We start from the raw sequence: 13163 nt of genomic DNA, 5'->3' as shown, positions 1-13163 counted from the left end.
TTTGTCACTTTCAGCTCAGGCGGTGTTGCCCAAACTGAAGAAGATAATGGCCACTCATGGGTTACTCAAAGAATTGAGAACTGATAATGGACCTCCGTTCCAAAGCCACGAGGTGGCCGAGTATTTGAAGTCGTGGGAGATCCACCACCGACGCATCACACCCCGCTGGCCGCAGGCAAACGGAGAAGTTGAGAGGTTTATGCGCACCCTGAATAAGGTGATCAGAATTGCTCATGCCAGCCTCCAACCATATGAGTGGGCCATTTACACCTTCCTACGAGAGTATAGACAAACGCCTCATTCCACGACCGATCAGGCCCCTGGTCACCTGTTAATGGGTCGAGTGGTACATGACTCCATCCCACATCACCCCAATTGGACCCCCACCCCAGTGGATCCGCGAAGATCTTTCTGTCAGCATCAGAAGTCAAATCGCAGAGTCAGTTTTCACTGCAAAGCTAAATCTTCGAGACTCCAAGTAGGAGATGCTGTGCTGTTGAAGTGCCGAAACTCAAACAGCAAATTCCAACTTCCTTTTCGTTCGTCTCACTGATACCAAAGTGACAGTGAGGCGAGGTTTGGAAGAGGTATCCAGGAAAATCTTGCATGTCAAGAAGTTCTATGGCCCGGTGCCACCCTCAGAGGAGGGAGACCGTGAGGGATCCTCAGATGGTCCTTCGGAAGCCCCCTCCCCAGTAAGACCCTCCGAAGGGGCTAGGCCCAGTGAGGACCACGAGCCATCCCAGACTCTTCTTGCTCCAGCGGAAGAAACAGCAGCCCCTGAAGCAGTTCAACAGCCCATGTCCATACGACGGAGTGAGAAGACCCGCTAAAATCTGAGATCTAACCCTACACCGTCGTCTCTACTACGACACCATGTAACATATGATTGACTTTTCACAAATGTGCCAGCGTCTAATTCATGCTTCGTGCCACTGTTTAGTGTTATAAACGGTCATCTGTTGTGGGACTTTAGCCTATGCCCAGTATTTATGTCATAACATTTTTGTTAAATTTATTTTGGGGAGGAATGTAATGTTGTGCACAGTAGCACATTAATTGTGCGTCATGGGAGAGCCGCATGTGCGAGCTCCGTCAGGGGTGTGACAGGACCACCCCTGCGGTTTCTGCCAAGGTGCGCCCGACCCCGGTTCAGAGCACAAGAAGGAATAAATAGCACGACCCGAAGGGGTGGGTGGTCAGTGCGGCCTGTCGGAGCGCGAGTGAAACTAGTTGACTGTGTGGTCTCCGTTACTGCTTCCCGCGCGTTTGCCAGTGCGAACGAAAGGCGCTCAGCCCTTAATGGGCTACGTGCACTACCTCAGCAACAGGGAGTGTACTTCAGTGTTGCTACGGCAACACTACAGTCACTTCTGGGTTACTACAACTTCTGAGGGAGGGGGCGGCCATGCCCATAGTAGGGAGGGCCAAATCCTAATGACCGTGAGTGTGAGCTAGTGGGTCCACCCTAAAAGGTCTTCATGACGTATGTGATCCCCGTGTCAGTGTGGCTATATGTCCACCCAGTTAACATGGACAGGTGTGGCCTTGTGCATAGTTCCTGTAGCTTATGCATGTGTCCCCGCTGAGGGCGAGTTGTTGTTCCGGTGAGGCTTGATAATGGGGTTTCCTGGACCTCAATAACCACACGGAGGCAATAGGGACATATTATGAAACTAGTGATGTTTTATTCCCTTATTCACTGCACTACAGGGATGAGTACCAGCTCCAGCCCACGCCAGCATCAAACCCAGACAGACTGCCCCGGGCAGGAAGTGAAGCAAGACGGGAAAACAAGGGGAGGGCTGGTTCCCTGAGCTTGCGTAAGCGGGACGCTCTTACGTCAGGTGACTCACTGTGCACATTATGTTCTGGCTTCTAGACCAGCGCCTGTGCAATTGCGGGAATTATCTTTGTTGGAAACACGTAGCACCGAGAGCTAAACGTCCACTCGGAGCAGCTGCTTCCGGCGCGCGCAGAGCATCATCAGGTGCTCATATAGGATGGGGCCCCGAGGCTTCCTACAGACACCTCTGCAGCCCTGCCTTATCCCCTAAGCCATCTCCCAATACGGGCGCTCTGTGACCTGTCAAGTGCTTTACTTGTCCCCAACCCCTGGGGTGGGAGGGGCATAGCAACTACGAGGCCAGGTGGATGCTGGGGGCCCAGGTGACATCAGACACATCCATTCTGGGGACTGTGGTGCCTGTCCTGGCGAGTCCGGGGTGCCTCAGTCCGGGCAGGGTCAGCCCCTTTCGAACCAGGCCATGGATGGGTCTGCCAGACTATGCACTGAATGTACTACTGATGGATGCTGAGTGCGTTTCTCAACTGCTTAGTTATATATTAAGTTGGAGGGTGTTTACATAACATTTGTTTACACCTGAAGTTTACGTAAAGTGTCCAATGATTTCCAGGTTTAAACTCTAACAATACTTCACAGCAATGAATGTACTGAGGTAATGCATATACACAGGGGTCCTTTCTGGGCTTGCATGTAGTTAGACCCCATCTACAGTGGGGTGAGGTGCACAAGAGCCTTCTCAGTGGTGTTGTCAGATGGTCATAAGGGGGCTGGGATGTGGACACATGCCCCACTGCTTGACTGGCGCTCATTAAGGGGTCACAACCAGCACCGGGGTCCCCTTTTGCGGCAAGGCAGGAATGCTCAGCCTCAGATTGAATGCAATTGTAAACAACTTCCGCCTGCGAAACTCCTAAAAACTGAATGAAAAAGTAAGGTTGGCCTAAACTTTCGTTTTTAACTTTTTGAATTCCCCTCTTCTTTCCTTCTTCTCACCTCTTGTACCTATAAACTACTCTAAATCTCACGCCTGTCTTAACCTCTCTTTCTTTGAAACTTAACAATATCTGTTCATTCCTGGAATCATTTGCTTCTCACATAACCCCCTCTCACGACCACACCCGAAGTATTAATGCACCCCTAAGAACCTGGATTAAACACGCGCCATGGTTTCTCTGAGAGACAAGACTAGTCCCAACACCAATGAACTGACCGCTAACTTTAGGCTCCAAAGCAGCGTGCTGCGCGCCGTAAAGCGCTTCGAGTCCTCGCAGTGTGTCATAGGCGCTATATAAATGCAATTTTAATTTCAGATCAATAATGCAAGTCTGCTTACGGCCTATAGCGTGATTGTCACTGACGCTTCCCTTCCTAGCCCCGCACCTTTCACTTACAAACATTGGTTACGTGTTCCGCATTGCACTTGACACAACTAGGTACATTGACACACCCCCTTGCAACTGACAGGATGCTCACACACGGAGTTCGTTATCTCCCCTGCAGAACACAGCCGTTCACACTTTCTTACACACATACTTCTGCCAGTATGACTTACCCACAGTAACACAACTAATGCGAAATTGTCTGCTTGTGACAACAGCCCTTTAACATTGAAATACAGACCAGGTGTTACATTTCCAACGTAATGCACCGAACAAATAAATACTTGTACCTTTACTAAGGTGAGGCACACAGGCCTCTCTGCGCCTTTCCTGCTTCCCACCCCTTCTTTCGCCAGCATGACCGAAAACCAGGAGCAGCCAGGGGGCCTTTAATACCCCTGCCATTGCTGCTTCTACCCCGGGGTCCTGAAGGCAGCTCTCCGCCTTTCCTTGCCTCCTCTAGCCTCTCCCCTTCCCTTCTCCAGGTGCTCTAACTGCGTAAAATGTGTTACCTCTTCCTCTGGTTTCTCGCTTTGGTCCAGGAAGCTCTCTTGACTTTCTGTGTGATCTTGTACCTCTGCGTCTTGCACGTGGCAGATAGTCCCAAGGGTCTCTGTGCCCTCGGTCCCGGATGCTGCTCGGGCCCCCTGTGTGATCTTGCACCTCTGCCTCTTGAGTCCCAGGGGTCTCTGTGCCCTTGGTCCCGACTGCTGCTGTCTCTCTCCGTGTGATCTTATACCTCTGCCTGGTGCTGATTGCAGTTTTATACCTCCCCTCTCTTCTCACAGCACAACAACTCTGTCAGGCTGTTATCTGGAGAACATCCAAGCAGCGGGCAGAGCCGGAAGTGATCTCAGCCTCTGGAACTGGAAACTGTAGGGCAGGAGAGAAGAGTTCTTACTCAATTCCGGAAAGCCCTGAAGTGACCCGCTTGGTTCGTCCCCCCTCCTCGCAGACCAGGGGATGTGCCCTGAGCAGAGCGCTGGTGCCATGTGAAGGGAGTGCCTCAGAGGTGTGCCCTCATCTCGCTGTGACTTCCCGGGCGCGTGATGCAGAGGGGGGAGTGAAGGGGTCCCTTGAGTAGAGCCACTGGAATTGTGCAGCCTCAGAGTTTCTCTCATAACTGTAGATTTGCCGCATAATTCGCCATCTTCTGTATAATCTGCAGATTTTAACAAAAATATTGGAAATGCAATGGGCCCCGCCTTTGCTCGGCGTAGAGCCATTAGTGTTGTAAATTCCTAACTGGACTTTTCAAGTCACATAAATTGAAAATGAAAAGTAAAACAATTGACATAAGCGAGACGATTCAAAGCACCACGGCCGCCATGAGCATGAGCGCGAAGGAGAGACACAAAAAGAAAAAGAAGTTCGCTCACAGTCAAATGTATCAGCAAAAGTGCAATTATCCATGTAGCAGGGTCGATGGTCAAGGCGGTAACAAAACTGCGCCAAGGAGGGACAAACTAAAAGCATTTACCAATGAAAACAAAGGATTTTTGAAAGGCAAGCCCATGAACGAGTTATAGTGATGGGCGTGGTTAAAAGCCTACATAGATACCAACACGTCAGAAAAGCAGTGCTTGCATACTCGATTAAAAAATGACAAAATACTCAAGTAATACTATCACAAAATGTGCAGCATTATGCTGCATAATTTGCATTTTCTCACCACATATTTTACTCAACCCTGCTGCATAATTTGACCTTTCCTTGACGCATATTCCAAGTGGCCCGGTCCTTAAGTAATGCATGTGCAGCCTTTGTACGTCACTTGTTGTACCCAGTATTGATATGAAGCCCACAGTTGGGGGTGGGGATGAGAAAAAGGACCTTTGTGGCCGATTCCCAAATAATTTGTGTGGGTCGGTGGTCTTTGATGCCCCCTACCTCTTCTAAGTGTGGGGCGAGTGGTGTTTGTGCCTAAGCCGGGCTTCAGGATTCAGGATCTGGAAGGGACATGAGAAGAACGGCTGGGCCATGAGGAAGCACGGGTGGGCCATGAAGAAGGATGGGTCATGAAGAAGCACGGGTGGGCCATAAAGAGGTACGAGTCTATCATGAAGAAGCATAGGTACGCCAAAAAGAAGCATGGGAGGACTATCAAGTAGCACTGGTGGGCCATAAAGATGCACTGGTGGGCCATAAAGAAGTACAGGTGGGCCATGAAGAAGCACAGGTGTGTCATGAGGAAACACAGACGGCCCATGTAGAAGAACAGGTGGGCCACGAAGATGCACACGTGGGCCACGAAGATGCATGGGAAGCCGGCAAACGGAAAACAAGTGAAATCGAGAGATCTTATTGTAGGAAAGTACCATCTTGCCTGGCATGTTACCCCCATATTTCACTGTATATATGTTGTTTTAGTTGTATGTGTCACTGGGGCCCTGCCAGCCAGGGCCCCAGTGCCCATAAGTGTGCCCTGTATGTGTTCCCTGTGTAATGACTAACTGTCTCACTGAGGCTCTGCTAACCAGAACCTCAGTGGTTATGCTCTCTCTTTGCTTTCCAAATTGTCACTAACAGGCTAGTGACCAATTTCACCAATTCACATTGGCTTACTGGAACACCCTTATAATTCCCGAGTATATGGTACTGAGGTACCCAGGGTATTGGGGTTCCAGGAGATCCCTATGGGCTGCAGCATTTCTTTTGCCACCCAAAGGGAGCTCTGACAATTCTTACACAGACCTGCCACTGCAGCCTGAGTGAAATAACGTCCACGTTATTTCACAGCCATTTACCACTGCACTTAAGTAACTTATAAGTCACCTATATGTCTAACCTTTACCTGGTAAAGGTTGGGTGCTAAGTTACTTAGTGTGTGGGCACCCTGGCACTAGCCAAGGTGCCCCCACATCGTTCAGGGCAAATTCCCCAGACTTTGTGAGTGCGGGGACACCATTACACGCGTGCACTATACATAGGTCACTACCTATATATAGCGTCACAATGGTAACTCCGAACATGGCCATGTAACATGTCTAAGATCATGGAATTGTCACCCCAATGCCATTCTGGCATTGGGGAGACAATTCCATGAACCCCGAGTCTCTAGCACAGACCCGGGTACTGCCAAACTGCCTTTCCCGGGGTTTCACTGCAGCTGCTGCTGCTGCCAACCCCTCAGACAGGTTTCTGCCCTCCTGGGGTCCAGCCAGGCTTGGCCCAGGAAGGCAGAACAAAGGACTTCCTCAGAGAGAGGGTGTTACACCCTCTCCCTTTGGAAAAAGGTGTCAGGGCTGGGGAGGAGTAGCCTGCCCCAGCCTCTGGAAATGCTTTGATGGGCACAGATGGTGCCCATCTCTGCATAAGCCAGTCTACACCGGTTCAGGGATCCCCCAGCCCTGCTCTGGCGCGAAACTGGACAAAGGAAAGGGGAGTGACCACTCCCCTGACCTGCACCTCCCAGGGGAGGTGCCAGAGCTCCTCCAGTGTGCTCCAGACCTCTGCCATCTTGGAAACAGAGGTGCTGCTGGCACACTGGACTGCTCTGAGTGGCCAGTGCCAGCAGGTGACCTCAGAGACCCCTTCTGATAGGCTCTTACCTGTCTTGCTAGCCTATCCTTCCTAAGAAGCCAAACCTCCTTTTCTGGCTATTTAGGGTCTCTGCTTTGGGGAATTCTTTAGATAACGAATGCAAGAGCTCATCAGAGTTCCTCTGCATCTCTCTCTTCACCTTCTGCCACAGAATCGACCGCTGACTGCTCAGGAAGCCTGCAAAACCACAACAAAGTAGCAAAGACGACTACTGCAACCTTGTATCGCTGATCCTGCCGCCTTCCCGACTGTTTTCCTGGTGGTGCATGCTGTGGGGGTAGTCTGCCTCCTCTCTGCACTAGAAGCTCAGAAGAAATCTCCCGTGGGACGACGGAATCCTCCCCCTGCAACCGCAGGCACCAAAAGAACTGCATCACGGGTCCTCTGGGTCCCCTCTCAGCACGACGAGCGTGGTCCCCGGAACTCAGCAACTCTGTCCAAGTGACTCCCACAGTCCAGTGACTCTTCAGTCCAAGTTTGGTGGAGGTATGTCCTAGCCTCCCCACACTAGACTGCATTGCTGGGTACCGCGTGATTTGCAGCTGCTCCGGCTCCTGTGCACTCTTCCAGGATTTCCTTTGTGCACAGCCAAGCCTGGGTCCCCGATACTCTAACCTGCAGTGCACAACCTCCTGAGTTGTCCTCCGGCGTCGTGGGATCTCCTTTTGTGACTTCGGGTGAGCTCCGGTTCACTCCTCTTCGTAATGCCTGTTCCGGCACTTCTGCGGGTGCTGCCTGCTTCTGTGAGGGCTCCCTATCTTGCTGGGTGCCCCCTCTGTCTCCTCACGCAATTGGCGACATCCTGGTCCCTCCTGGCCCACAGCAGCATCCAAAAACCCTAACCGTGACCCTTGCAGCTAGCAAGGCTTGTTTGCGGTCTTTCTGCGTGGGAACACCTCTGCAAGCTTCTTCACGATGTGGGACATCCATCCTCCAAAGGGGAAGTTCCTAGTCCTCTTTGTTCTTGCAGAATCCACAGCTTCTACCATCCGGTGGCAGCTTCTTTGCATCCTCAGCTGGCATTTCCTGGGCATCTGCCCAATCTCGACTTTGTCGCGACTCTTGGACTTGGTCTCCTTGTTCCACAGGTACTCTCGCCCGGAAATCCACCTTTGTTGCATTGCTGGTGTTGGTCTTCCTTGCAGAATTCCCCTATCACGACTTCTGTGCTCTCTGGGGAATATAGGCGCACTTTACACCTACTTTTCAGGGTCTTGGGGTGGGCTAATTTTCGAACCCTCACTGTTTTCTTACAGTCCCAGCGACCCTCTACAAGCTCACATAGGTTTGGGGTCCATTCGTGGTTCGCATTCCACTTTTGGAGTATATGGTTTGTGTTGCCCCTATACCTATGTGCTCTCATTGCAATCTATTGTGACTGTAAATTGCTTGCATTACTTCCTTTTGCTATTACTGCATATTTTTGGTATTGTGTACATATATCTTGTGTATATTTGCTATCCTCATACTGAGGGTACTCACTGAGATACTTTTGGCATATTGTCATAAAAATAAAGTACCTTTATTTTTAGTATATCTGTGTATTGTGTTTTCTTATGATATTGTGCATATGATACAAGTGGTATAGTAGGAGCTTTGCATGTCTCCTAGTTCAGCCTAAGCTGCTCTCCATAGCTACCTTCTATCAGCCTAAGCTGCTAGAAACACCTCTTCTACACTAATAAGGGATAACTGGTTCTGGTACAGAGTGTAAGTACCCCTTGGTACCCACTACAAACCAGGCCAGCCTCCTACTTTGGTTGTGCAGCGGTGGGATAAGTACTTGTAACTACTTACCACTTTGTCATTTTGTACTTTTCATAAGAGAAAAATATACAAAACAAGTTCAGTGTATGTACACCTAACCAAAAAGTTTTGCTTTTCTTCTCTTACTCTATTGCTAAGTGCTGAAAAGTACCTCTAAAACTTTCAAAAAGTTCTAAAAAGTTGAAAAAGTTTTTTTTCTGTTTCCTTAAAAAGTTCTGAAACTTTTTCTTTCTTTTCTGTCTATCATGTCTGGTACAGGTCCTACTCTTGATCTGGTCAGCTCTGCTTATGACCACCTTAGCTGGAAAGGTGTAAGGGGTCTCTGCATTGATAGAGGTTTAGCGGTAGGGAAGAATCCCTCTAGAGAATTGTTGATTAACATGCTTATTGAAAATGATAAGGCCTTAGCTGGCACATCAGTTGAGAAGTTAGCAGATGGTTCACACTCTGATTCTGGGGTAGCCCCAGTAAGAATGTTAGATGGTATTCTTGCCAACTTGCCCCTTAGCAGACCACCTAGCATAACTGGTACTAATGTGAGTTCTCATCACAGTAGGAATATCATTCCTGCAGGTCAAGTTGTTAGAGTGCCAACTGTTAGGGACATTTCTCCCTCTGTCCATTCACACCATTCTTCTGTGTCTAAACATGCCCAACCCACCCACCATGATGACAGAATGTTAGAAAGGGAGCTCAATAGATTGAGAGTGGAAGAGACCAGGCTGAAGCTTAAACAGCAACAGCTGGCTCTAGACAGGGAAACTTTAGACTTAGAAAAAGAAAGGCAGAGGTTGGGGTTTGGACCCCATGGTGGCAGCAGCAGTATTACAGATAGTAATCCTGTTAAAGAGCATGATTCTAGGAATCTGCATAAGATAGTTCCCCCTTATAAGTAGGGGGATGACATTAACAAGTGGTTTTGCGCACTTGAGAGGGCCTGTGTTGTACAGGGGGTCCCTCAAAGGCAGTGGACTGCTATCCTATGGCTATCTTTCAGTGGAAAGGGCAGGGATAGGCTCCTTACTGTGAAGGAAAGTGATGCCAATAATTTTACAGTTTTAAAGAATGCACTCCTGGATGGTTATGGCTTAACCACTGAACAATACAGGATTAAGTTCAGAGAAACCAAAAAGGAGTCTTTACAAGACTGGGTAGACTTTGTTGACTATTCAGTGAAGGCCTTGGAGGGGTGGTTACATGGCAGTAAAGTTTCTGACTATGAAAGCCTGTATAACTTGATCCTGAGAGAGCATATTCTGAATAACTGTGTGTCTGATTTGTTACACCAATATCTAGTGGACTCAGATCTGACCTCTCCCCAAGAATTGGGAAAGAAGGCAGGCAAATGGGTGAGAACAAGAGTGAACAGAAAAGTTCATATGGGGGTGACAAGGATGGCAAGAAGAAGGATGGTAAGAAGAAGGATGGTAAGTCTTCAGACAAGGGTGGGGACAAATCTAAAAATGAGTCTTCATCAGGCCCACAAAAACACTCTGGTGGGGGTGGTGGGTCCAAATCCTCTTCTAATCAAGTAAAGAAACCATGGTGCTATTTATGTAAAGTAAAAGGCCATTGGACAACTGATGCCAGTTGTCCAAAGAAAAGCACCAAGCCTCCCACTACCACAACCCATACTGCTACACCTAGTGCCCCTAGTAATAGCAGTGGTGGTGGGAGCAAACCTACTAATAGCTAATCCAAGGGAGTAGCTGGGCTCACTTTTGGTAATTTAGTTGGGGTTGGTCTTGTTAGGGAGACCACAGAGACTGTGTTAGTCTCTGAAGGTGCCATTGATTTGGCCACCTTGGTTGCTTGTCCCCTTAATATGGATAAGTACAAGCAACTTCCCCTAATAAATGGTGTTGAGGTTCAGGCCTACAGGGACACAGGTGCCAGTGTTACCTTGGTAATAGAGAAACTGGTCCACCCTGAACAACACCTACTTGGTCACCAGTACCAAGTGACTGATGCTCATAACAACACTCTTAGCCACCCCATGGCTGTTGTGAATCTCAACTGGGGGGGGGTTACTGGTCCAAAGAAAGTTGTGGTTGCCTGAGATTTACCTGTAGACTGTCTACTAGGGAACGATTTAGAGACATCAGCTTGGGCAGAAGTGGAGTTGGAGGCTCATGCAGCAATGCTGGGCATTCCTGGGCATATTTTTGCTTTGACAAGGGCTCAGGCCAAAAAGCAAAAAGGATAGGGTGACTTGGATCCTGGAACAATGGACCAAGTGCTCCCTAAAGCTAGGGTTAGTAAAGGTAAAACACTTCCTACTATCCCTCCCTCTACAGATGATTCAACTTCTGAGGAAGAAGAATCCCCCACCCTGTGCAGAACCTTCACCAGAGTAGCTGGAAGCAGACACTGCTGAGCTTTTGGGTGGAGGGGGGCCTGCCAGGGAGGAGCTGAGTGTGGCACAGCAGACCTGTCCCACACTAGAGGGTCTAAGACAGCGAGCTGTTAAACAGCAAAATGGGGATGTCAGTGACTCTCACATAGTTTACTGGGAGGACAACCTCTTGTATACAGAGGCAAGGGACCCAAAACCTGGAGCTGCCAGGAGATTGGTTATTCCCCTGCAATACAGAGAGTTCCTCCTAACTCTAGCCCACGACATTCCCTTGGCTGGACATTTAGGGCAGATGAAAACATGGGATAGGCTTGTCCCCCTGATTCATTGGCCTAGAATGTCAGAGGACACAAAATAATTTTGTAAGTCCTGTGTCACCTGTCAAGCCAGTGGCAAAACAGGTGGCACCCCAAAGGCTCCCCTTATTCCACTACCTGTGGGTGGGGTCCCCTTCGAAAGGGTAGGGGTTGACATAGTTGGCCCCCTTGACCCTCCTACTACTTCAGGCAATAGGTTTATCTTGGTGGTAGTGGACCATGCCACAAGATATCCTGAAGCAATTCCTCTAAGGACCACTACAGCTCCTGCAGTGGCCAAAGCCCTCCTGGGAATCTTTTCCAAGGTGGGTTTCCCAAAAGAGGTGGTATCAGACAGGGGTAGCAACTTTATGTCTGCATACTTGAAGGCCATGTGGAAGGAATGTGGTGTAACATACAAATTCATCACACCTTATCATCCACAAACAAATGGACTGGTTGAGAGGTTTAACAAAACTCTCAAAGGAATGATAATGGGACTCCCTGAAAAACTCAGGAGGAGATGGGATGTCCTGTTACCTTGCCTCCTTTTTGCTTACAGGGCGGTACCCCAGAAAGGAGTGGGCTTCAGCCCCTTTGAACTCCTATTTGGACACCCTGTAAGAGGTCCTCTAACACTTGTAAAGGAGGGTTGGGAACAACCTTTAAAAGCTCCTAAGCAAGACATAGTGGACTATGTACTTGGCCTAAGATCCAGAATGGCTAAGTATATGAAAAAGGCCAGCAAAAACATTCAGGCCAGCCAAGAGCTCCAAAAGCAATGGCATGACCAGAAGGCTGTTCTGATTCAGTACCAACCAGGGCAGAAAGTCTGGGTCTTGGAGCCTGTGGCCCCAAGAGCACTCTAAGACAAATGGAGTGGACCCCACATTATTGTTGTAAAAAAGGGAGAAGTCACCTACTTGGTTGACTTAGGCACTGCCAGGAGTCCCCTTAGGGTGCTCCATGTCAATCGCCTGAAACCCTACTATGACAGGGCTGATCTCACCCTGCTCATGGCAACAGATGAAGGACAGGAAGAAGAGAGTGACCCTCTCCCTGATCTCTTCTCTTCCACAGAACAAGATGCTCTAGTGGAAGGTGTAGTTTTAGCAGATTGTCTTACTACTGAGCAGAAAGACCACTGCATAAATCTACTGGGTCAGTTTTCTGAACTCTTTTCTACTGTGCCAGGCACCACTTCTTGGTGTGAGCACACTATAGATACTGGAGACAGCATGCCTGTCAAAAGTAAGATCTATAGGCAGCCTGGCCATGTCAGGGACTGCATAAAACAAGAAGTTCAGAAAATGCTTGAACTGGGAGTGGTTGAGCACTCTAAAAGTCCATGGGCCTCTCCTGTGGTACTTGTACCAAAACCTCATTCCAAAGATGGGAAAAGGGAAATGAGATTTTGTGTAGATTACAGAGGTCTCAACCAGGTAACTAAAACTGATGCTCACCCTATACCCAGGGCAGATGAGCTCATAGATACACTGGCATCTGCCAAGTATCTAAGCACCTTTGATTTGACTGCAGGGTATTGGCAGATCAAGTTATCAGAGGATGCTAAAGCAAAAACTGCATTTCCGACTATTGGAGGGCACTACCAATTCACAGTAATGCCCTTTGGTTTGAAAAATGCACCTGCCACTTTTCAGAGGTTGGTGAATACAGTCCTGCAAGGGTTGGAGGCTTTTAGTGCAGCATATCTAGATGATATAGCTGTCTTTAGCTCCACCTGGGATGATCACCTGGTCCACCTATGGAAAGTTTTGGAGGCCCTGCAAAAGGCAGGCTTCACTATCAAGGCTTCAAAGTGCCAGATAGGGCAGGGAAAAGTGGTTTATCTGGGACACCTTGTAGGTGGAGAACAGATTGCACCACTTCAGGGGAAAATCCAAACTATCATAGATTGGGTTCCCCCTACAACTCAGACCCAGGTGAGAGCCTTCTTAGGCTTCACTGGGTACTACAGGAGGTTCATAAAGAACTATGGCTCCATAGGAGCCCCT

General features: G+C 48.9%; 1 protein-coding gene across 3 annotated transcripts in view; it reads right to left on the bottom strand.

Annotated features, from left to right (window-relative positions):
• The window catches only part of LOC138266880 (phospholipid scramblase 3-like), a 205713-nt gene that overhangs the window by 43362 nt on the left and 149188 nt on the right, over positions 1-13163 (bottom strand). Inside the window, exon 1 of one of the 3 annotated variants that reach the window (XM_069215601.1) lies at positions 3699-4099. The exons of 1 other annotated variant lie outside the window; for it this stretch is intronic. The gene's annotated coding sequence lies outside the window, so the exon portion shown is untranslated. Of the gene's footprint in view, positions 1-3698; positions 4100-13163 lie in introns of those variants that run through there. One more of the 3 variants, XM_069215599.1, reaches the window with a different exon arrangement.

Source organism: Pleurodeles waltl, chromosome 12, assembly GCF_031143425.1.
Source record: "Pleurodeles waltl isolate 20211129_DDA chromosome 12, aPleWal1.hap1.20221129, whole genome shotgun sequence".
Classification (NCBI taxonomy): domain Eukaryota; kingdom Metazoa; phylum Chordata; class Amphibia; order Caudata; family Salamandridae; genus Pleurodeles; species Pleurodeles waltl.
Note: the sequence above shows the minus strand (reverse complement) of the source record. Positions and strands in the feature narration are given on the sequence as shown.